The following is a 26,588-nucleotide window of genomic DNA, read 5'->3' as shown; positions in this document are numbered from 1 at the left end:
AAATAGTATAAATGTCAGGTGGTACTTTGATATTAATCACATATGCACCCCTGGAGTGTAGTTAGTGTTGTAATTAAGTTACTCTTAATAGTGCTAAACCATGTCCTGGAGATATAAAAGAGGTGCCTTCTAATGATGCCTAGTTGGTGACCAGAGAACAGTGGAGACCCTGTGAAAATTACATCATTATTTTGACCCCTGCTTTCCCAGCTTCTCTTCTGACTGATTTTTAATTATAAAACTGCATTTCTACTAAACATTATGAGTGTATAAACATAAGCTGGCTTTTCAATTCTGTTAGTTTGTTGTTGGCTGGTGGATTAGATTTTCTTGGGGGTAATTTCTTTGACTGATTAGACACCCAATTATAATGTAGGACATAGGAATATAACATTACAAATAGGATATTTGTGTATTTTAATATTAGATTATTTTTTTCCTTCAATTCAATGAAGGTAATGTTAATGATACATTCTCATGAGTCTACATTCCTTATGAAACATTCTCTTTGATCTCTAATTCATTTTTGTGTTATTAAATTGATTTAACACTGGAGGTGATTCATTAAGGAAAGTGGTAATATATTAATGTAAGGATTTACATGTCACACAGAGCACTGTCCAAGGTGTGAATACCCATCAAATAACTTTAATTAATATAATGGAACTTGGACATTATTTGAAATCTTTGAATGTGGTAAAAAGATGGAGTTTTCTAGTCATAGCAAACTGATCTCTTCTCAACACTCAATGACTGTTATACTAATAAAGGGCTTTTCCTCAACAAAATGTTTATTTGAACATGTATTATCATGTTCAATTTTCAATTTAATTACTATCATTACTGATATAATTTATATAAAATATTTTGCAGTGGATGGGGATTTTCATAATATCTTAGGAAGAGAGTGCTGAATCTGAAAACACTGACTCTTTTATTCAACAATATGTATTAGTTTATATGTGGAACAATGCTATTTTCTATATTAAGACAAATTAATTCATTTATTATGAAAGTGATGCTATAATCAAATTTAATAAGTCCCTAGACCTTCTGTTTTGTTTGCTTTGCTGGAAAACTGATGTATTTTTTTGAATGGACGACTAATAGTGATTTTCAAGAAATGTTCTTTCACACATAAAGCTGGAAAATCAAAAGGGTCTGGCTTACCACACAGCATTTTCATATAATCTGTCCCAAAACCAAATTTTAAGGGTGTTGTTAAGATGAGGGCCTATATATAAAGTAAAGCAAGATAAGTTAAGGGAAGATTTAAATATTTGGCTTGTAGGTTCTTGTTAGGAATTTAACATAAGTTAGTGCCAGTATGTCATGAGCAAAATGATAAAATTGTAATATATTTGGTTTTTTTTATAAGATTTATTATTTGTTTGAAGTTTTTGAGTATTTTACTTGTATGCTTAATGCCTGTGGTGGTCAGAAGGTTTGAGGTAGGGATATTGGTATATGGTGGTGTGTGGGATTGACGTCAAACACCAGGTTCTCCACAAAAATGAAATTGCTCTTAATTGTTGAGTAAAATCTCCAGCAACAGTGGTACATTTCTTCTTCCATATGTAAATTTTATTTTATTTGTTTGGATGTTTTGCCAGCATGTGTATCTGAGCTCCTTGTGTGTAATACCCAGGAATTACAGAAGAGGTCATGAAATCATCTGAATTTGAAGTCATAGAAAGTTGTATGAGTCACCAAGTACTTTTTTTGGGTCAGAATCTGTCCTCTTAAAAAGCAACAATTTTACTTAGCAACTAAGACAACTCTTCATTCCCTTGAAATTATTTTTAGATAATTTCACTTTCACACATTATAGCGTACATTACTAACTGTAGCCAGGGCAGAAAGAATATGGAGCTTCCAATATGATGCTAGAACAAGTAAGAAATTCTCGGGGAGGGGAGAAGAAGGAAGGGGAGCAGAGAAAAATGCATAGCTTAATAATAAATAAATAAACAAACAAACAAACAAACAAACAAATTTTTCTTTGACTCATGTATGGCCTTATTTTTATTACACAGGTCCACCAAACAGTTCCCAACTAAAGTAACACTCCTTCTTATTGGAGGATTGGTATAGTAAGTGTCCTATGACTACAAGAGATATGTCTTGTGTGTGCCTGCTTTCTGAGCAGATCGTTTTTGTCAGTTCATCCCCATAAAAATGTATGAGTTGACCAAAGAACAGGAACTAGTCAGAGACAGATTTGAAAATCTTAGTGGATATTTGGAACGATGGAAATTATGGAACCTTGTGTATATATTGAGTTTTTCCCATAAATACATAATATGCGTATAATAAAATTCAGGACACAAATTAACTGTAGTAAGTGATAAAAAGTGGTAACTAAAAAAATAAAGTCATTATAAAATGTAGTGCTATTAAATTTATTTAAAAATTATGAGTGGTTTATTTTTACAACATCTCATTTATTGTTTTAGAACAAGGTTTACTACAGACAGATAAACAATGGTGGATTTCTATATACATACATACATACATGCATATATATATACATATAAACACACACATACACACACACACACACACACACACATACACACACACGTATGTATGGAAGAGACCTGATCAATTGTCCTCATCAGCTTAGAACATGAAACCCAATATGGATTAGTTCAACAGAACCACCAGATACAAGCTGCCCATGCATGCCTCAGCATTGCCAGGGCATAAATTACAAATTTTCAATTTCATATGTGTGTGTGTGTGTGTGTGTATTTTTGTATGTAAGGGAGCCTTCAATTTTATAAGAAAACTAGGAAGTGGGAAGAGAAGAGAGGTGGACGGGACTCTATTATGATGAAATTATATTTGTGAACATAATATAGAAGATGTGTAACTTAATGACTCTCTTTCTCTATTACTCCTATAAATATGATACATGGTGTATTTTTCCATTTGATTTTTAGTGAAAATATACACAATAAAAACGTTCTAATAACATTTTATCAAACTTAAATATCTAATAAAATATGCCATTATTTAAAGTGCTCTGTGATTTGATTAAAAGCATTAGCACTTAAATTAAATAAGTTTTACCTAATTTATGTGTTTAAATTATTTTGATTCTGCCTATTTTTCCCTTTCTTTTCATGGCTATATCTATGAACAGTATTTTCCTTTGTAAAGTGAAAACCATTAGTGATTGATTATTGCTAAAATGTTTCATTTTTTTCTGCTACACAAACTCTTTAATTTGATGATATTTCATATATAAATGCCATGTTAGTGTTCTCCTTACAGGATTCTGTCAACAGTATCAGAATAGGCTAGCATATGAAAAGGAAATGACATCATTATCATCACATATTAATATCATTACATTCCTGAAAAATTTGCTTTAAATTTTAAAATGCTAAGTATGTGTTTATACAGTAAGAATAAACATGGTGATTTCACTGATTTGCAGTTTTTAAATGTCATGATGCTCTGTGGAATCCAGTTATCTTTTGTTACTATTAAGTTGTCTCCTAATTGTTCAGCTATCTTAGGTTAAACATTATCTTTTCCCATCCTTCCTCTTTCTCATTTTCACTATAAATTTTTGCTTGTTTGCAGGCATATATTTTTTCATAATACATGTGACACTCATATACACGACACATTAATGGCAAGATATGAAAACAGGAGAAAATACCAAGCTTTTTGCTGTCAATTCCTGCTGAAAATGCACATTCTTACTATTTAGCTTATAGGCTCATAAAGAGTAGCTTACTTGGCTATATCTGGTTTTATAGCTATAATTTGCCAGATCTGCTATCATCAATTTAGTTGGACTAATGAAAATATTGGATAGGCTTTTATTTTGGTTAATAAAATTATTTATTTAATTTCTTACCAATCATGGATCACTTTGGCTATTAAAGATTCATCTTTATTGAGCTATTAACTGAAAATAATATTTCAATACTTTCTAAATCCAAGCACTTGGAAGACAGATGCAGGCAGATCTTTGAGTTCAAGGCCAGCCTGATTCTAAGACAGCCAGAACTATTTTAAAAACAAACAAACAAACAACAAAGAAACAAACAAAAACATTTTTTCTCTCTAAGACCTTATGAATTATTATATCACATAATTCTCATATAGAATATGGCCTTAATATTGTCATAGTATTTATGACATCAGTACATAGTAGCATGTGCTGATGGCATTCTCGTTTTCCATATATGTCACATCTTTTCAGAGTTTAGGACGTATTTGTCTTTAGTTCTTATTACTCAGTATACTGTCATTTTCAGTTTTACACTTTCTTCGTAACATGGAGTTTTTTGATATTTACAATTTTAGAATTTTTTCTCTCTGTTTTTATGCTTTTCCTTTTATGTATATATTAGAAGTAAATATTTGGGTTTCTTCAAATGAGTGATTCAGCTTCAAAAAAGCTGATACTCCCATCCAAATAAATGCATGATATTGCTTGTAGATATGTTTAACTTGGTAAAGGATAAGTACATAGAAGTGAGTGCAGTTGGCATGTGTAGTTTGTTAAGAAATGAACTATGTTTTGTTTTTTTTTTTCTGGAGTCAGTACCATAGAATTTTAAGATGCTAATCCAGAACAATAAAACTGGTTTTATTTCTGAAATATTATACTTTCACTTTTCTCTTAGTTATTTGTTCTGTTTAGTTATTTATGTGAAAATATGTTCCATTTATATTTGAAGATTTCAAACACAAAATGTTCTTCAAAATCCTTTGGGTTCATAAGTTCATGCACTTTGCATGCAATCACATTTCCATTTTAAATGGATGAATGACAGCATAAATTTAAATTCAGACATAAATAAAATAATATTAGCAAATAAAAATAAAAGCCCAACAACATAGATTAATCCTTTATTCTTCATTCAGTCTTCCACACTAGTTTCTCTAAACATTCTTACAGAAGAGCAGTGATGATGCAGCCAGGAAATCGGAGGGAATAAAATAAAACCACTTTTAACACTGATTTAGCCAATTGAGGAATTCAAAAATCCTTTATGCATATTAAAAGGGGAATAAAATTGTCTATTTAAAGCTGTAGCATAAATTAATATGTTCTGAATGAGAAAAATCAAAGTACTCTTAAAACTAGACAGAATCACTAGCAATATCTCTATGATAAATTGTCTATAAATGAAAAATATAAAATGACTTTAATTTTTATTATGGATGAATTCAAATGAATAAAAAATCTTATAATGTATTTCCTTCTATAAAACTCTTGAAACTTGAGTAATCACTACCATATCTAAGTATGTATTATCTATATCCAACCTATTTTTTGGAAAGTATAATATTTCTTTTATGATACTTTTTATTTCTTACTTTTAAGCAATATTATTTTACACAACAATCTCTCTCTCTCTCCAGTCCTCCCATTCCTTCCACCTTCTCCCGACCCAACCCTCATCCACTCTTCAGAGAGGGTGAGGCCTCCTATGGGGAGTCAACAAAGTCTGTCACATCACTTAAGGCAGGACCAAGGTCCTCCTCCCTGTATGGAAGCTGAGCAAGATATCCCTCCTTAGGGAATGAACTCCAAAGAGTCAATTCATGCCCTTGGGATAAAAGGGTTTCCACTGGTAGTGGTCTCACCAACTGCCCATGACACGCAACAGTCACCGCATTCAGAGGGCCTAGTTTGGTCTTAGGCTATTTCCTCAGCTGTCATTATGGGTTAGTGGTCTCCCACTACCTCAGGTCAGATGATTCTGTGGGTATCCCCAACATGGTCTTGACCCCTTTGCTCAAACATTGACTCACCCCTCTCTATGACTGAACTCCAGAAGTTTGGCCCCTTCCTTAACTGTGGATCTCTGCATCTGCCCTTATCAGCTACTGAATAAACTTTCTATAATGACAATTAAGGTAGTTATCAATTTGATTACAGGGGAAGGACAGTTTAGGTGTCCTCTCCACTACTGCTTAGGTTCTTAGCTGGGATCATCCTTGTGGTTTCCTAGTTCTTGGCTTCTTGCTAACTCCACAATGGCTCCCGCTTTTAAGGAATCTCTTTCCTTGCTATCCCTCTCTCGCCTTTATCCAGCTCGATAATGTCAGTCCCTCATTTTCTCCTTCTTGCTCCCCTTCTCCCCTCCCCACTCCTCTACAAACCTCACACACTCCCCCACCATGCTGGCAATTTACTAAGGAGGTCTCTACCTGTAAAAAACACTTTAAAATAATGACGTCTATTGCAGTACCTCTGGCAAACATCTAAAAATATTTGCTCTAATAAGATATAAAATTATAATTCATATAAAACCAATATCTCTAATATTCTATTGTTTTCATGGTGTTTATTTTAAAAAATTCAAATTAATTATAAATAATATAATTGAAAAGAATATGTATGAATGAATACCTATATTGCTTACTTGATTTCTTCTTCTGTATCTTTTTCTGGATTTGTGTTGAGGAGGGAAATCCTTTTGCCTTTATAAGTCCGTAAATTGATATCAAAAGTTTTCTCAAATTCATTTAGAGAAGCTTTAAATCATAGGTAAAATTAGTTCTTCCATCAGAAAACAGCTGTCTTGGGCTGTCATACTTTTTGTGATGTCAGCAGTCAAGATAATTAATAGTTAGACACTTTTCAAGATTGATTTATTAAAATTAATTTAATAAATCTTAAAGTGTGGATTCATATATCATTGATATTCATAATATTTTGGATGAGATTATTTTCAACACTTCAACACTCAAATGAATGGTATATAATAGCTTAGCTCTGACAGATTATTATTAATTCTGCATTACAATTACATCATTTATATCCTATTTCAACAGTTGCTCCAAAACTCTTCTATATGGGGGCCTATTATAAAATATAGTAGGTTTATAATGCGCAAAGGAATTATTGTGTTATAGCCCATCAATAGGTATTTTTCAATTCTCAAATGTGAAAATGTTATTGAAACATATTTCAAATATTTGTTACTTAAATACAAGGAAAGTAAACTTAAATGCTTCTGAATTTTTCACCAGCTTAAATCTATTAGTGGATTTATGGTTTGGAGGCTGACATATCTTATAAAGACTTTTTTGAAACAAACTATATAAAATAACTAAGTCTTATGATGTGTATACTAATTGGAGATTCTACTAAGTAATCATTTTGAATAACATTTGAGTTAATACCAGATTCATATTTTGGTGATGCTAAGAAAACTGTGATATAGAATTTAACACATCGGAGCACTGGACTGAGCTCCCAAGGTCCAGGTGAAAAGCAGAAGGAGGGAGAAGATAAGCAAGGAAGTCGGGACTGCGAGAAGTTAGACCACTCTCTGAGACACTGTGCCTGATTTAATGGGAGCTCACCAAAACCAGCTGGACTGGGACTAAATGAGCATGGGATCAAACTGGACCCTCTGAATGTGGATAACAATTGGGCAGACTGAGAAACCAATGATAATGGCACTGGGATTTGTCTCTGCTGAATGTATTGGCTTTGGGAGATCTTGGTCTATTTGAATACATATGTTCCTAAGCCTGGATGGTAGGGGAGGGCCTTGGACTTCCCACAGGACAGAGTACTGCGCCCTCTCTTAGGACTGGAGTGGGTAGGTATAAGGATGAGTGGGGAGCAGGAGGAAAATGGGAGGATGGGAGTAAGTGGGAATTTTGAAGTGTATTATTTATAAAGCAATAAAAAATAAATTAAAAAAGAATATAATACATAAGTCGTTATACATTTTAATCCAATTTTTCAACAAAAAGACAGGCCTATGGTTTTACCCCAAAACTTTGTTCTAGTCATTTAATTCATATTATGTCCTCGTGGTGTGGTAAGACATCTGGGAACGTCATAAGTTTTCTTTAGAAGAAAATTATCTTTATCAAATATTATTTTAAGGCTTAAATATTCTGACATACTAATACATACAATTTGTTGGCTAAATATTTATAAAAATTTTTATTTTACAATACTTATTCTCCATAATCAAGACTAGGTAATTAGTATTTGTGTTTTATAATTTTTATTTCTAATAACCTGAAAATTTTATTTTATTTAACATTCTCTTCTAAATGTTGAAAATTTATTACATATTTCATGATGAAATATAACTTTCCTAAAGAGAATTATTCACATTAAAACTTTCCATAACATTGACAATATAAATCAATTTCTGTTTTACATATTGTTTTACCTAAATGATAATGTATTAACATCAATAGCAGAAAAACATGCTAGCTATGTAATCTATGAGTTACTGACTAAAATTAAATGGCACTTACATGGACTGGCTAATTGTAGAAACTGTTACAATTAGAATTATGTACAGAAAATTTCAAAGTAGGCTACTAGGTTAATAAAAGGATGATTGGCAAAGGATGTTTTATTGTCACTCTAAATTGTATCCGCCTTTTCATATAGAAAAAGTTTCTAAGAAAACAAACTTTTTTAAAGAAAGTCTCATATTTGCATCAGCCCCCAAGACTGAAAAACACAGAGAGACCATGACATACTACACACACCTGTACCTGATTATACCACAAAATCCCAGCACAAACAAGAAGAAGAGGGCCCAAAGTCTGTCCTCTCACCAATGTCTGGGAACATCTGGGAGGAATTAGGGAGGAAATAATATGAACAAATTAAGCTGTACGAAATTCTCTAACTTTAAATAAGAAAAATAATTAAAAACTGCCTCTTAGTACTTTTTGCTCTATTTTATATTTGTTTTGGATTATGTGCTTATATATAAATTGAACAATTAAGGGCTTCATTCTCTTCAAAAGTCACTGAATACAATTAGTATGAACTTACTCATTTGCACCACTGAGGCCAGTAAAGAAGTTTATCGTGGAACTAAACACACACACACTCACACACACACACACACACACACACACACACACACACAGAGAGAGAGAGAGAGAGAGAAAGAGAGAGAGACAGAGAGACAGAGAGACAGAGAGACAGAGAGAGAGACAGAGACGTGAATGAAGAGCTATTGAGATGTTATAAGTATAGATTATCAAGGATTGTATTCAATAATGCATATTTTGATTAAGATTAAATTCTATTGGATCAAAGTATATGCACCTTAACATTCCTTGGGTAACAGTCCATCACTCTCACACTAGATGCAGGAAGGACAACTTCAGATCTTCACTAGTCCCACCTCTTTCCAAATCAAAGCCTCTAGTCTCAATAGCAAACCACCCGCTGTTATCTCCCTTTCCTCTTTGCTTCCATTTCCAGCAATCACAAGGATTATCTCCTCTACCCATCTACTAATCCCTTTATCCCAATACCCAACCCAACAGGCCTTCCCAGAGAAGCCAATGACACTGGGACTTGTTTCCTCTGCATATACTGGATTTTTGGGATCCAGTCTGTTTGGATACTCACCTTCCTGGACCTGGAGGGAGGGGGGAGGAACTTGAACTTCCCATAGGGTAGGAAGCCCTGACTGCTCTTAGGGATGGAGAGGGAGGAGGAGAGGGAGTGGGGGGAGTGGGAGGGTGTTGGGAGGAGGGGCAGAAATGGAAACTTTTATAATTTAATAAACTTTGAAAAAAAAAGTCAAAAAGATCTGGACAGTTTACCTATGAATTCAAATTAACTACACGTACCATCCCAGAAAATTAGACCTAGTAAAATTCCCAATCACAAAAGATGGAGAGAGGAAGTCTTTTCATGATATTACCAACATTAAATTAAGCAATATGTGTCTACAAACCCAGTCCTATAGAAGATGCAAGGGGAAAGACTTGAATCTAAATTGGCTAAACATGTCCAAGAAAACACCAGAAATAAATAATCCCAAACCAGCGAATCAAAAGAGGAATAAAAATTAACCAACCAAATAAACACCACCATAGCAAAATAACAGGAATTAAACAATACTAACACTGATAACTCTCAAGATAAATGGTCTCATTTTCCCAACAAGAGCCACCGACAAACAAAACAGAATCTATCTTTCTGCATCCATGAAATATCTAAGGTAGATGTCACCTCACGATAAAAGGAGAGAATCACTGTTTCAAAGCAAATGAATCTAGGATAAAGCCAGTGTAGTTATTGAAGTATCTGACAAAATAGACTTCAAACAAAAACTAGATAGAAGAGATTGCAAAAGTAGCTAGATACTCATCAAAGGAGAAATTCACAGAGTTCATTGAAATCCTTAATATCTAAGCACCTAAAGCAAGGGCAGCCAAGTTCTGAAAGGAAACATTACTAATATTTAAATCAGATATCAACCCACATACACAGAAAGTATATTTCTTCGGTAACTCACAGTCAGCAGTCAATATTTCATCCAGACAAAGAGAAATGCTGGTGCTAAACATTGTAAAATGTCATAAACCAAATGTAACTAAAATGCATGTACTCAACATTCCACAAATAACAAAGGACTGTAATTTCTTCCCAGAAACCCTTGGAATTTCTGCAAAATTAACATGCTCATACACAAAATGAGTCTCATTGGATGCAGAAAAATTGAAGATGGATGCTAAAAAGCAATCCCACACTAGCTCAGTATCGAGTATAATAAAGGGTTATTTATTTAAGGGTAGACTCACAGTTCACAGTCCTCTGTTCAAACGGGGAACAGCAACTAAATTCCGCAGCCAGAAGAGAGGCTGGACGCATGCTTTGCATTGGCCTTTATAGTATAAAAGGCCATGCTCAAATAGGCAGGTAACTTAAAGGGTACAGGTGGTAGGAACAGAATGCTGGGAGGAAGAATGCAGTGAGGCAAATGCCATGAAGCTTCAGGCCGAAATGGACTAACGTTAGTATCTTCCCAGTAAGCCACAACCCCGTGGTGATACACAGATTACTAGATATGGGTTAAAGCAAGATGAGAGAGTTAGCCAAGAAGAGGCTAGATATAATGGGCAGCATTCTGTTCTGCCTACTCTGCCCACCTAATTTTCTGCCCCAATAAAAAGCCAAGGCAGTCTCTTTAACCAATGAAAGCAACAGAAATACAGGACCTCCTACATCACACACCAAAAGCACTCAAGAAACATTGGGTGTATTTTGTTTTGGCTAACTATGACTGAGCAAGGGTTCTACTAGAGTCTGTTTGATATATCCTGTAACAGCATCCTAGAGATCTTTTATTTTCCCTTTCCCTGCAGGTATCATTTACAAAGAGCTTCTTCATTAGGGTGGGCCTTTGTGTGCACTTTACCTTCTCAGTGCTGAGATTTGGCCTGTTTTAAACTTGTGATGGTCTTGTGTGTGTTGCCACAGCTTGCATTCCTATGTGTATCAGCCCTACTATGCCCAAGAGATATTGTTTCTTTGAAAAACTACTTTTGTTTCTTTATAAATTCATGCCTCCTCTTTCAAATATATCCTTGAACCTGAGGGGAAATTTCACATAAAGACATTCCCTTTGGGTATCAGTGCACAAATCTCCATTTCTCTGTACACTATTCAGTTGTAGTCTCTGAATTAATTTTCATCTACTACAAGAAGAAGCTTCTTTGATGAAGGTTGATCAGTGCACTTAAAGTCATTTTATTGCTACGTTTTTAAAGAGAATCATAGTAGTAGGTTTTCATGAGTTTTTGGGTTATTAGTGTCATGTATGGGTTTCATCTCTGGAAACTATCTGAAAACTTTAAGTTTTCTGTGCTGATGTAGCCAAGCATCAGTTCATACCTTACCTCAACGATGCTTCAGGAAAAGCAGCTCATCCATTCTAGATGAAATAGGACCATGGGAGCTAAAGTCTCAAATCAACAGAGCAGTAAATTTAAAGTCACTTTTGGATGATTGTGGCTGAAGAGCCTACAGTCACTCCCAAGGCCACAGCTTTATGTGTTTCAGTGCAAATGTTTGCTTTGTTAAATTGTTAAGTTCTCGTCAAAGGTTATTAACCCTACTAAATGCAGCATACACCAATTATTGGCTTGCAATACAGTTCAATGATGTCACTGTCAGAGAATATATTATATATATATTTATATATATATATATGATTTCTCTGAAAATATATCAAGACCTATTTGAAGAAATTTAGTATAAGAATATTGATTAAAGATGCATAAACTACCTTACCTTTTAGACACTATAATATAGAGCATGCTGTCTTTTGCCAAAAACAAGCATCTGTGTATCATTATATAATTGTGTTGATCCCACCCTGAGGTGTTAGACATTGACAAACACTATTATTTGGCAACCTGGAGCATGTAGTTTGATGTGAGCATCACTATGTTGGAAGTCTAGTCCAATAGGTTCTAAATGGTAATATGCGAAAACTGTTCATTCTTTTGACCTGAAAATTTATGTTAAAAATTCTTATTTTTAATTTATTGAGCATCTTTATATTTAGGGAAAACCATATTAGTAACATGTATTTGAATATATCATCAAGCTGAGACCAGTGGTATTCTACTATTATCAAAATAGCATTAAGTTTTCAGTATTGAAATGTAACTTAAGTTTTTTCACATTTGTGATTTTATTATGAGAACACAAGACTTTAAAATAAAGATATAATGAAAACAATGTTAAAATACACTATCCCTGCCTTAGGAATACTTAATAACTTTTGTTTCTAGGGTAAGAGTACAAAATATACATTACATACTAAAACATATTTTTTTACTTATTTATTTATTTATAAAAATTTCCACTTTCTCCCCTCCTCCCAATACCCTCCCATTCCCCCCACTCTCTCTCCTCCTCCCTCTCCACTCTTAAGAGCAGTCAGGGTTTCCTGCCCTGTGGGAAGGTCAAGTTCCTCCCCCCCTCCCTCCAGGACTAGGAAGGTGAGCTTCAAAAAAGACTAGGATGACAAAAAGCCAGTACATGCAGACAAAACAAGACCCAATGCCATTGTCAATGGCTTCTCAGTCAGCACCCATGTCAACCACATTTAGAGAATCTGGTTTGATCACATGCTCATTCAGTCCCAGTCCAGCTGGCCTTGGTGAGCTCAGTGGGTGAACGCACCCTTCGCGGTCCTGACTTCCTTGTTCATGTTCTCCCTCCTTCTGCTCCTCATTTAGACCTTGAGGGCTCAGTCCAGTGCTTCAATGTGGGTCTCCGTCTCTATCTCCATCCATCGTGGGATGAAGGTTCCCTCTGATCCTGCCTTCCTTGCTCACGTTCTCCCTCCTTCTGCATCTCATTTGGATCTAGGGAGTTAAGTCCAGTGTTCCAATGTGGGTCTTTGTCTCTATCTTCATCCATTGTCAGATGAAGGTTCTATGGTGATATGCAAAATATTCATCAGTATGGTTATGGACCAAGGCCAGTTCAGGCACCCTCTCCTCTGCTGCCCAGGTAGCACTCTGGGGACCTCTCCTTGGGCCTGGGAACCCCTCCAGAATCAAGTGTCTTGCAAACCCTAAAATAGTTCCCTTAGTTGATATATATATACCTCCCTGCTTCCATAACCATCCTTCCTACCTCTACCCCCATCACATTCCCTCCAAGCTATCCCCAGTCCTCCCCCTCTCCATTCTCTCTAGCCCTCTTCCCTTACTTCCACCCATCCACCCCCCATGCACCCAAGTTTGCCTGGCAATATTGTCTACTTCCAATATCCAGGAGAGTAACTATATGATTTTCTTCAGGTTCACCTTCTTATTTGGCTTCTCTAGGATCAGGGAATTATAGACTAAAAGACCATTAATTAAGGCTAGAATTCACTTATGAGTGAGTACAAATCATATTCCTATTTTTGGGTCTGGGTTATCTCACTCAGTAAAGCGTTTTCTATTTCCATCCATTTGCATGCAAAATTCAAACTGACATTGTTTTTTATCGCAGAGCAAAGCTCTAATGTGCATATGTTCCACACCTTTTTTAACCACTCTTCTGTTGAGGGGCACCTAGGTTGTTTCCAGGATCTGGCTATAACAAATAATGCAGCTATGAACATAGTTGAGCAAATGCTTTTGTAATATGATAGGGCATCTCTTGAGCATATTCCCAAGAGTGGAATTGCTGGGACCTGAGGGAGGTTGACTCCCAGTTTCCTGAGAAACCACCACACTGATTTCCACAGTGGCTACACAACTTTGCATTCCCACCAACAATGGATGAGTGTTCCCCTCACTCCACATCCTCTCCAGCTTATGCTATCATTGGTGTTTTTGAGATTAGCTACTCTGACAGGTGTAAGATGGTATCTCAAAGTTGTTTTGATTTGCATTTCCCTGATCGCTAAGGAGGTTGAGCATGACCTTAAGTGTCTTCTGGCCATTCGAAGTTCTTCTGTTGAGAATTCTCTGTTCAGATCAGCACCCCATTTTTTAATTGGGTTAATTAGAGTTTTAGTATTTAGTTTCTTGAGTTCTTTGTACATTTTGGAGATCCGACCTTTGTCTGATGAAGAGTTGGTGAAGATCTTCTCCAAGTTCGAAGGTAGCCTTTTGTCTTACTGACAGTGTCCTTTGCTTTACAGAAGCTTCTCAGTTTCAGGAGGTCCCATTTATTCATCGAGTCTTATTGTCTGTGCTACTGGGGTTCTACTTAGGAAGTGGTCTCCTGTGCCTATGTCTTATAGATTACTTCCCTCTTTCTCTTCTATCAGGTTCAAAGTGGTCAGATTGATGTTGATGTCTTTAATCCATTTGGACTTGAGTTTTGTGCATGGCAATAGATATGGATCTATTTTCATTCTTCTACAGGTTGACATCCAGTTATGCTAGCACCATTTGTTAAAGATGCTATCCTTCTTCCATTGTGTAACTTTAGCTCCCTTGTCGAAAATCAGGTGTTCATAGGATTGTGGGTTATTTTCCAGGTCTACTATTCGATTCCATAGGTCGACTTCTCTGTTCTTATGCCAATATCAAGCTGTTTTCAATACTGTATCTCTGTAATAAAGTTTGAAGTCAGGTATGGTAATGCCTCCAGCGTTCCTTTATTGTATAAGATTGTTTAGGCTATCCTGTTTTTTTTTGTTTTTCCATATAAAATTGATTATTGTTCTCTCAAGGTCTGTGAAGAAGTATGATGGGATTTTGATGGGGATTGCATTGAATCTATAGATTGCTTTTGGTAAAACTGCTATTTTAACTCTGTTGATACTCCCAATCCAAGAGCAGAGGAGATCTTTCCATTTTCTTGTATCCTCTTCAATTTCTTTCTTCAAAGACTTAAAGTTCTTGTCTAATAGGTCTTTTACTTCCTTGGTTAGAGTTATCCCAAGATATTTTATGCTATTTGTGGCTATCGTGAAAGGTGAAAATTCTCTGATTTCCCTCCCTACTTCTTTATCCTTTGTGTATAGGTGGGCAACTGATTTTTTGGAGTTGATCTTGTACCCTGCCACATTACTAAAGGTGTTTATCAATTGTAGTAGTTCTTTGGTAGAGTTTTTGGGGTCGCTTATGTACACTATCATATCATCTGCAAATAATGAGAGTTTAACTTCTTTCTTTCCAATTTGAATCCCCTTAATCCCCTTATGTTGTTTCATTGTGCTATATATAGCACAATAGTGCTATATATAGCAATATAGTGCTAGAACTTCAAGCACTATATTGAAGAGATATGGGGAGAGTGGACAGCCTTGTCGTGTTCCTGATTTAAATGGAATGGCTTTGAGTGTCTCTCCATTCACTTTGATTATAGCTGTCGGCTTGCTGTAAATAGCTTTTATTATATTTAGGTATGATCCTTGTATCCCCAATCTCTTCAACACCTTTATCATAAAGGAATTTTGAATTTTGTCAAATGCTTTTTCAGCATCTAAAGAAATGATCATATGTTTTTTTTCTTTCAGTTTATTTATATGATGGATTACATTGATAGATTTGCGTATGTTGAACCATCCCTGCATCTCTGGGATGAAGCTTACTTGATCATAATGGATAATTTTTTTAATGTGTTCTTGGATTCGGTTTGCCAGGATTTTGTTGAGAATTTTTGTGTCGATGTTCATGAGTGAGATTGGCCTGTAATTCTCTTTCTTGGTTGTGTCTTTGTGTGGTTTTGGTATCAGGATAACTGTAGCTTCATAAAAAGACTTTGGCAATGACTCTTCTGTTTCTATATTGTGAAATACATTAAGGAGTATAGTATTAGCTCTTCTTGGAAGTTCTGGTAGAATTCTGCATTGAAACCATCTGGTCCTGGACTTTTTTGGTAGGGAGATTTTTGATAACAGCTTCTAATTTTTCACGACTAACAGGTCTATTTATATTGTTCACCTGTTCTTTGTTCAACTTTGGTATATGGTACTTATCTAAAAAAATGTCCATTTCTTTTACATTTTCCAATTTTGTGGCATACAGGGTTTTGTAGTAAGACCTAATGATTTTCTGAATTTCCTCTGTGTCTGTGGTTATGTCCCCATTTTAATTTCTGATCTTATTAATCTGAGTGTTCTCTCTCTGCTGTTTGATTAGTTTGGATAGGGGTTTGTCGATCTTGTTGATTTTCTCCAAGAACCAGCTTTTATTTCATTTATTATTTGGATTATTTTCTGTGTTTCTATTTTGTTGATTTTAGCCCTCAATTTGATTATTTCTAGTCTTCTGCTCCTCCTGTGTAAATCTGCTTCTTTTTTTTTCCTAGAGCTTTCAGGTGTGCTGTTAAGTCTTCAATGTTTGCTTTCTCTGTTTTCTTTAACTGGGCACTTAGTGCTATGAACTTTCCTCTTAGCACTGCTTTCATAGTGCCCCATAGGTTTGAGTATGTTGTATCTTTATTTTCATTAAATCAAGGAAGACTTTAATTTCTTTATTTATTTCTTCCTTGACTTAGGGGTGATTCAGTAGTTGACTGTTCAACTTCCATGAGTTTGTTGGCTTTCTAGGGGTATATGTTGTTGAATAGTAACTTTAATCCATGGTGATCTTACAAGACACAGGTGGTTACTAATATTTTTTTGTATCTGTGGAAGTTTGCTTTGTTACCTAGTATGTGGTCAATTTTTGAGAAGGTTCCATGAGCTGCAGAGAAGAAGGTATATTCTTTTTTATTTGGATGGAATGTTCTATAGATATCTGTTAATTCCATTTGATTCAATAGTCCAATAATTCTCTTATTTTCTGTTAGGTTTCTGTCTGATTGGCCTGTCCATTGGTGAGAGAGGTGTGTTGAAGTGTCCTACTTTTGGTGTGTGTGGTTTGATGACTGCCTTGAGTTCTAGAAGTATTTTCTTTTATATAAGTGGATGCCTTTATATTAGGGAAATAGATATTCAGGATTGAGACTTCCTCCTGATGAATTGTTCCTGTTATGAGTATGAAATGTCCATCTCCATCTTTCTGATTTATTTTAGTTTGAAGTGAATTTTGTTAGATATTAGAATGGTCACACCTGCTTGTTTCTTAGGACCGTTTGCTTGGAAAACCTTTTCCCAACCCTTTACTCTGAGTAGGTGTCTGTCTTTGTGGTTGAGGTGTGTTTCTTATAAACAGCAGAATGTTGGATCCTGTTTTCGTAACCAATCTCTAAGTCTGTGCATTTTTATAGGTAAATTGAGTCCATTGATATTAAGTGATAATAATGATTAGTGGTTGTTGACTCAGATCATTTTCTCTTTTTTTGGGGGGGGGTAGTAGAGTGTGTTTGTTTCCCTTCTTGAGTTGTGCTTGTGAAGGGTCGCTAGATGTCTGAGTTATTGTAGGCAATGTTGGGAATGTTGGATTCCCTGGTTTGTGGTTTGCCTTCTAATACTTTCTGTAAGGCTGGATTTGTGGCTACAAATTGTGTAAATTTGTTTTTATCCTGGAATATTTTGTTTTCTCCATTGATAGTGAACGATACCTTGGCTGGGTATAGTAGTCTGGGCTTGCATCCATGGTCTCTTAGTTTCTGCAGTACCTCTATCCAGGACCTTCTGGTTTTCACGGTTTCCATAGAGAAGTCCGGTGTAAGTCTGATAGGTTTACCTTTATAAGTTACTTGACTTTTTTTCTTTGCAGCGCTTAGTATTCTTTCTTTAATCTGAATGTTTTGTGTTTTGATTATTATATGGTGAGGGGATGTGTTTTTGTTTTTGATCTAGTCTATTCGGTGTTCTGTATGCTTCTTGAACGTTCATAAGTATATTGTTCTTTCGGTTGGGGAAGTTTTCTTCTATAATTTTGTTGAATATATTTTCTGGGCCTTTGATCTGTAATTCTTCTTCTTCTTCTTCTACCCCTATTATTCTTAGATTTGTGTCCCACATTTCATGAATGTTTTGTAATGAGAATTTGTTGAATTTGCTGTTTTCTTTGGTCAGAACGTTTATTTTCTTTATGGTGTCTTCAGAGTCTGAGATTCATTCTTCTTTCTTTTGTATTCTATTGGTTATGCTTGTTTCTGAAGTCTCTGTTCATTTACCTAGATTTTCCATAGCCAGCCGGCATTCAGTTTGTGTTTTCTTCATTGACTCCATTTCAGTTTTCAAATCTTGAACTGTTTCCATTACTTGTTTGATTGTTTTTTTCTTGGTTTCCCAGGGTTTCATTTATGAATTTACTCATTTCTTCAAACTTTTTGTTATACTTCTCTTCCATTTCTTTACTCATTTCTTCAATCTTTTTGCTATACTTTTCTTCCATTTCTTTACAGCAGATTTTCACCTCCTGTTTAATTTCCTCTATTATTTTCATAAAGTTCCACTTAGGGTCGATTTCGTCTATTTCTTCTGGAGTAGGGTGTTCAATTCTTCTAGGTTCATGATCCCTGGGTTCCCGGTGATGTCATGTTGCCTTTCAGGTTGTTGGAGGAATTCTTGCATTGGCGCCTGCCCATCTCTTCCTCTCTGGATGGGACTCCTCAGCACCTTCTGAATAGAACTCCTCAGCACTGAAATAGGGACAGCTGGTATTCCAATGACACAGGAGACAAAAGGGCGACAGTGGTGGCAGGGAAGCATCCAGTGGAACACCGAAGATCCTGCTGCAGAAACTGGGGGTGGGGCTGTGCTCTCTTCCGGGACAGTCCGCCCTGGCTAGCACACACTCACTTCTGGATAGAACTCCTCAGCACTAAAACATATTTTTATTACATGCATGTGTATTATTCTCTGTTCCTCGATTATCTTAGATTATGAACTTTTAGAGAATAAAATACGATTTTTATTTTTTTTACTTGTTTCTGCCAATTGTGTTTTTATTTCCCTTTTTAAACTAAAATGCATATAATTGTTGATAACTAGGAAATATTTTCAAAAGCAATTGATAGAGGCTGGTATGACAAAAAGGTGTTAAAATATATGAGTAAAATATGATTTTTAGTTTGTCAGTTTTATCAAAGTGTTATAAACAATTGGTGTGATAAAAGGATATATGATTTTTAGCATTCATATTGAAGTCTTAACTGGTAGAAATAATGAGTAGATGCTGAAAAATACAACACACATGATTTAAGACCTCTTTATCCATGTTCAGAACAGCAGAGATTAATAGCAACATAAGAAGAGATGATTGTAGGACCTTTTGTTAGAAAGATGTTACAGCTACTCCACTCAGAGGAAATGTAACAGGCTTATTTCGATGATCCTTTCCAAAGTAGAAATGAGAATCACAGACATCACATATTGGACTTTCATAAGAAGGCTCTAATAATGAATAAAAGGTGTAACACTATATGATTGCATGATTCCCATTTTTTGTTCTTCTTGTTTCTGTGTCATGTATTTGGAGCTGATTAAAGTGGCCAATGGAAACATCAAGAGGCTCAGATCAAGATTTTCTAAACCAACTATTGCTTTAATCAAGGACACGGACATGTGAGCCATGCCAACAAACGCTTAGGAGGATGTCTAAAATATGTTCTCCTGCCTCAGAAAAGGCGTTTTTAGTCACTTGTCAAAGAGTTGTCAAGGAAAACAATTCTGAAAGCTCAAAGCTCAAATTCTCATAAAGCAATGATCAGACATGTCCTCATCCTTCCCTGGAAGCAGTGATTGAAAGAATGGAACACAGTTGCTACCCGTCTGGCAGAAATGAGATATCCTATTTCTATCTCGTCATGGTGAGCATTGTCAGTGCAGGTGTTATTGTGTTTCGGGATTTTGATAAAGCCAACAACCAATCACTTTTCATTTCTGTCACTCTGTCATTGTAAAGCAAGTAAGAAGAGATATGGAGATGCTCCCTATCATAGGAACAAGCAAAGGTTCTAAAAAGGCTAAGAATCATCCTGTTACTGAACCCTCATGAAAAGATACCACCTGCTGGCAGATGCCAGTTCAGGAAGGTATCCTGTCAGAATGATCAGCAGGAGGATGAAACAAGTTCTGAAGCCTTATAATAAATAATTAAAAGGTAAAAATTTTAGTAGTAAAAATATACATGTCATTCAAGATTTTATTGAAATATTTTCTGAAATTGAAATGTAAAAGTTTCTGTCACAAAACCAGTAAAAGCAATTCCACACATGTTTGAATTTGAATGTGTGGAAAAGTTTAGCAAATAAAGATATCAATGGATGAATGTATTTATAGAAAATACAAAGAAAACTATGTAAAGTACAAAATTAAGATAATCAAAATAAAGAAAAAATCAGCGTCAGAAAAGACTAAAAATAGAACAAAACTTGATATTAAAATAATATTATACTCATGCAAATGGAATGAAAATTGCAAAATGATTTTAAAAGAATGAAAACAAGTAGACAACTACCAAAAAGAAAATTTAACAAGAATACTCAAGAGATGAAGGGATAATTTGTAGAACAAATCTCATGATGTCTCAGGTTCTAAGGTCATGATTGAGAAGAGACCTGAAAAGTTATTTTAAAAGCATAGATCATTTATATCAAAACTACAAGCTTTCTTTTTAAAATTTTATTAATTTTCTTTTAAAATTAAATTTTCTTTGTGAAAATTTGATATATACTTCTACTATGTTTTGATCAATTTTACCTTCCATTCTCACCCCTCCAATTCTTTTTTATTCTACCATCCATTTTTCCTTCCAAGTTCATGAACTAGCATTTTATCTCCATGTCCTGGGACTACCTCAGAAAAAGGAGCACCCCATTTTTATAAGATTATTTGTTCTTTTGATGACCAATTTCTTGACTTCTTTGTATATTTGGAAGATCAAACCTCTGTCTGATGTGGGGTTAGAGAAGATATTTTCCCATTCTGTAGACTGTTGTTTTGTCTTATTGACAGGGTCCTTTGCTTTACAGAAGCTTTTTAGTTTCAGGAGGTCCCATTTATTAATTGTCTCTCTTAGTGTCTGTGCTACTTGGGTTATATTTAAGAAGTGGTCTCCTAGCCAATGCATACAAGTGTACTTCCCACTACAGACCTAAACAGAAAATTCTCAACAAAGGAATCTAAAATGGCTGAAAGACACTTAAGGAAATACTCAAAATCCTTAGTCATCAGAAAATGCAAATCAAAACAACTCCAAGATTCCATCTTACACCTGAAAGAATGGCCAAGATCCAAAACACTGATGACAACTTATGCTGGAGAGTTTGTGGAGTAAAGGGAACACTCCTGCATTGTTGGTTGGAATGCAAGATGGTACAGCCCCTTTGGAGGTCAGTGTGGTGATTTCTCAGAAAATTAGGAAACATCCTTCCTCAAGTCCCAGTAATAAGACTTTTGGGTATATATCCAAAGGATGTTCAATCGGGCCATAAGGACAAGTATTCAACTATGTTCATAGCAGCATTGTTTGTCATAGCCAGAACCTGGAAACAACCTAAATGCCCCTGGGGTACATTTACACAATGGAGTACTACACAGCAGAAAAAAATAATGACATCTTGAATTTTGCAGGCAAATGGATGGAGCTAGAAAACATCATTTTGAGTGAGGTAACCCAGACCCAGAAAGACAATTATCACATGAACACACTCATAAGTGAGTTTTTAAAGCATAAAGCAAAGAAAACAAGCCCACAAATCACAATTCCAGAGAACCTAGACAACAACGAGGACACTAAGATAGACTTACATGTATCTAATCTATATGGGAAGTAGAAAATGACAAGTTTTCCTGAGTAAATTGGGAGCATGGGGACCTTGGGATAGATTTGAAGGTAAGGAGAGAGTAGGTAGGGGAGCAGAGAAAAATGTAGAGATCAATAAAAATCAATAAAAAGAAAGACAGAAGGAGGAGCAGAAAGAGTGTTAGGGCAGAGGCAGTGGACAACTGCAGTGAAATCTTATCTTCTGATAGACATGGCAAGACTGTTTTATGCATGAGCTCGAATGGCTGAATTAGCATGGCCAAGATATTCACAGGATGAAGTTCCCTAAATTTCATGGGTATAGTCAGTACAATTGAGCTAATAGAGTCTTACCACTAGCTGAGGAGCTACTAGCAATCACTGGCTGCTGGGGGAACGAGAGGTAGTTTTGTTTAAAATAGAGACCTGATCCAGTATATTATCTACAATCTAGTAGATTATTTACAATCTAGTAGATTATGCTACACCCATGCATATGCAGTCAGCGCTAAGTAGACCCAATAAAAAGGAAAAACTAAAAGCATATGAATCTAGCTTTCAAGATTACAAAACTCTAAGATATTTGGTCAATAGACTTAAAAAACCTAAATCCAAAGAACACCAGTAAAAACAGTGTGATAAATGGTCTATTACATACTACATTGATATCTCATTTGAAACAATGAAATTCAGAGAAAATTGTCTAAATATTTTTACATTATGCAATATCACTCACACACACACATCAGCAAATCCTTGTGAACTCACATTTTTTATTCAGAGAAAATGTTCTTCTGTAATAAAGGTAAAATACAGATGAAGAGTAAGAAACCACACTGACTAAAGGAATTTATCTAAACCAACAGCAAGCAAATAAATAAAAATACTATGGTATCTCAAAGTTGTTTTGATTTGCATTTCCCTGATTGCTAAGGAGGTTGAACATGACCTTAAGTGTCTTTTGCCCACTTGAACTTGGTTTGCTGAGAATTCTCTTTTCAGTTCAGTACCCCATTTTTTAATAGGGTTAATTAGAATTTCCAAGTCCACTTTCTTGAGTTATTTATATATTTTGGAGATCAGACCTTTGTCTGATGTGGGGTTGGTGAAGATCTTCTCCTATTCAGTAGGATGCCTTTTGTCTTAACGGCAGTGTCCTGTGCTTTACAGAAGCTTCTCAGTTTCAAGAGGTCCCATTTATTCCCTGTTGCTCTTGATGTCTGTGCCACTGGGGTTATACATAGGAAGTGGTCTCCTGTGCTCATGTCTTGCAGTCTACTTCTCACTTTCTCTTCTATCAGGTTCAGTGTGATCAGATTAATATTGGGGTCTTTAATCCATTTGGACTTGAGTTTTGTGCATGGTGATAGATATGGATCTATTTTCATTCTTCTACTGGTTGACATCCAGTTATGCCAGCACCATTTACTGAAGATGCTTTCTTTCTTCCATTATTTACTTTTAGCTCCCTTGTCAAAAATCAGATGTTTTTAGGTTTGTGGGTTAATACCAGGGTCTTCGATTTGATTCCATTGGTCAATGTCTCTGTTTTTATGCCAATACCAAGCTGTTTTCTTTTCTGTAGCTCTGTAATAGAGTTTGAAGTCACAGATGGTAATGCCTCCCGAAGTCCCTTTATTGTATAGGATTGTTTTGGCAGGTAAGAAGATATCTACATTAAGGGAGCTTTTTTAGGGTTGGCAAGAAATTTAGCTCTAGAGGGGATCCCAGGTGTCCATGGGGATGTCCCCTGCTAGGTCCTAGGTCAGCAGAATAGAGGGTGCCTGAACTAGCCTTGTCCCACTATCACCCTGATGATTGTCTCCAATATCACCACAGAGTCTTCATCCGGCGACAGATGGAGATATAGACAGAGACCGTCATCAGAGCAACGAACTGAGCTCCCAAGGTCCAGTTGAAGAGCAGAAGGAGGGAAAAGATGAGCAAGGAAGTCTGCGAGGGGAGGTCCACCCACTGAGACAGTGTGCCTGTTCTAATGGGAGCTCACCAAATCCAGCTGGACCGGGACTGAATGAGTACATGATCAAAACGGATTCTCTGAATGTGGCTGAAAATGGGAGCTGACTGAGAAGCCATTGATAAAGGCACTGGGACTTGTTTTTACTGAGTGTACTGGCTTTTTGGGACCCTAGTTTATGTGTCTATTTGAATGCAAAGCTTCCTAGGACTGGATGGGGGGGGGGCTTGGACTTCCCACAGGGCAGGTTCTCTGTTCTCTCTTAAGAAGGGAAGGGAAGATCAGACCTTTGTCTGATGAGGGGTTGGTGAAGATCTTCTCCCAGTCAGAAGGCAGCCTTTTTGTCCTACTGACAGTGTCCTTTGCTTTACAGAAGCTTCTCAGTTTCAGTAGATCCCATTTTTTCATTATTTCTCTTATTGTCTGTGCTACTGGGGTCCTACTTAGGAAGAGGCCTCCTGTGCCTATATCTTGTAGACTACTTCCCACTTTCTCTTCTATCAGGTTCAAAGTGGATGGATTAATGTTGATGTCTTTAATCCATTTGGACTTGATTTTTGTGCATGGTGATAGATATGGATCTACTTTCATTTTTTTACAGGTTGACATCCAGTTATGCCAGCACCATTTGTTAAAGATGCTTTCCTTCTTCCATTGTATACCTTTAGCTCCCTTGTCGAAAATTAGGTGTTCATAAGTTTGTGGGTTAATATCTGGGTCTTCTATTCGATTCCATAGGTCGACTTCTCTGTTCTTATGCCAATACCAAGCTGTTTTCAATACTGTAGCTCTGTAATAGAGTTTGAAGTCAGGGATAGTAATGCCTCCAGAAGTTCTTTTATTGTATAAGATTGTTTTGGCTATCCTGGGTTTTTTGTTTTGCCATATAAACTTGATTATTGTTTTCTCAAGGTCTGTGAAGAAGTTTGATGGGATTTTGATGGGGATTGCATTGAATCTATAGATTGCTTTTGGTAGAATTGCCATTTTTACTATGTTGATCCTCCCAATCCAAGAGCAGGGGAGATCTTTCCATTTTCTGGTATCCTCCTCAATTTCTTTCTTCAAAGACTTAAAGTTCTTGTCAAATAGGTCTTTCACTTCCTTGGTTAGAGTAACCCCAAGATATTTTATGCTATTTGTGGCTATCGTGAAAGGTGATGTTTCTCTGATTTCCCTCTCTGCTTCTTTATCCTTTGTGTATAGGAGGGCCACTGATTTTTTGGAGTTGATCTTGTATCCTGCCATGTTACGAAAGGTGTTTATCAGCTGTAGGAGTTCTTTGGTAGAGTTTTTAGGGTCACTTATGTAAACTATCATATTGTCAGCAAATAAAAAGGTCTGATCTCCAAAATATACAAAGAACTCAAGAAACTAGACACTAAAACTCTAATTAACCCAATTAAAAAATGGGGTACTGAACTTAACAGAGAATTCACAACAGATGAACTTCGAATAGCCAGAAGACACTTAAGGTCATGCTCAACCTCCTTAGCGATCAGGGAAATGCAAATCAAAACCACTTTGAGATACCATCTTACACCTGTCAGAATAGCTAAACTCAAAAACACCAATGATAGCCTATGCTGGAGAGGATGTGGGGTTAGGGGAACACTCATCCATTGTTGGTGGGAATGCAAACTCGTGCAGCCACTGTGGAAATCAGTGTGGCGGTTTCTCAGGAAACTAGGAGTCAACCTCCCTCAGGACCCAGCAATTCCACTCTTGGGAATATACCCTAAAGATTCCCTAACATACTACAAAAGCATTTGTTCTACTATGTTCATAGCAGCACTATTTGTAATAGCCAGAACCTGGAAACAGCCTAGGTGCCCCTCAATAGAAGAATGGTTAAAAAAGGTGTGGAACATATACACATTAGAATTTTACTCAGCGGTAAAAAACAATGACATCTTGAATTTTGCATGCAAATCGATGGACATAGAAAACGCTTTACTGAGTGAGGTAAGCCAGACCCAAAAAGAGGAACACGGTATGTATTCACTCATAAGTGGATTCTAACCATAATTAAAGGTCTTTGAGCCTATTATTCGTGATCCTAGAGAAGCTAAATAAGAAGATGAACCTGATGAAGATTATTTAGCTATCCACCAGGAGGTAGGAAATAGACAAGAGTCCCAGGTAACCTCGGGTGCATGGGGGGGGTGGGAGGGTTGATGGAAGGGGAGAGGGTTAGAGAGAAGGGAGTAGGGGAGGAATGGGGAAAGCTCGGTGGCCTGGGATAGGGGGGAGCAAGGATGAATATGGGATCAGGGAAGAATATATTTCAACTAAGGGAGTCATTTTAGGGTTTACAGGAGACTTGATTATATATGGGATCCCAGGTCCAAGGAGAGATCCCCCAGATTGTTCTCTGGACAGAGCAGAGGGTGCCTGAATCGGCCTTGGCCCATAACCATACTGATGTATATTTTGCTTATCACCATAGATCCTTCATCTGGCGAAGGACGGTGATACAGACGGAGACCCACATTGGAGCACCGGACTGAGCCCCCCAAGGTCCAAATGAGGAGCAGAAAGAGGAAGAACATGAAAAACGAAATCAGGACTGCGAGGGATGCTATCACCCACTGATACAAGGGAACGGATCTAATGAGAGTTTACCAAGACCAGTTGGACTGGGACTGAACGAGGACGTGATCTAACCAGATTCTCGGAATTTGGCCGGATTCTCTGAATGTGGCTGGCCCGAAGTCTTTCTGAAAAGCCATTGACTATGATA

This window comes from Myodes glareolus, chromosome 23 (genome assembly GCF_982192425.1).
Source record: "Myodes glareolus chromosome 23, mMyoGla1.1, whole genome shotgun sequence".
NCBI classification, from domain to species: Eukaryota; Metazoa; Chordata; class Mammalia; order Rodentia; family Cricetidae; genus Myodes; species Myodes glareolus.
The sequence above is the reverse complement of the archived record's forward strand: the minus strand, read 5'-3'. Positions refer to the sequence as shown.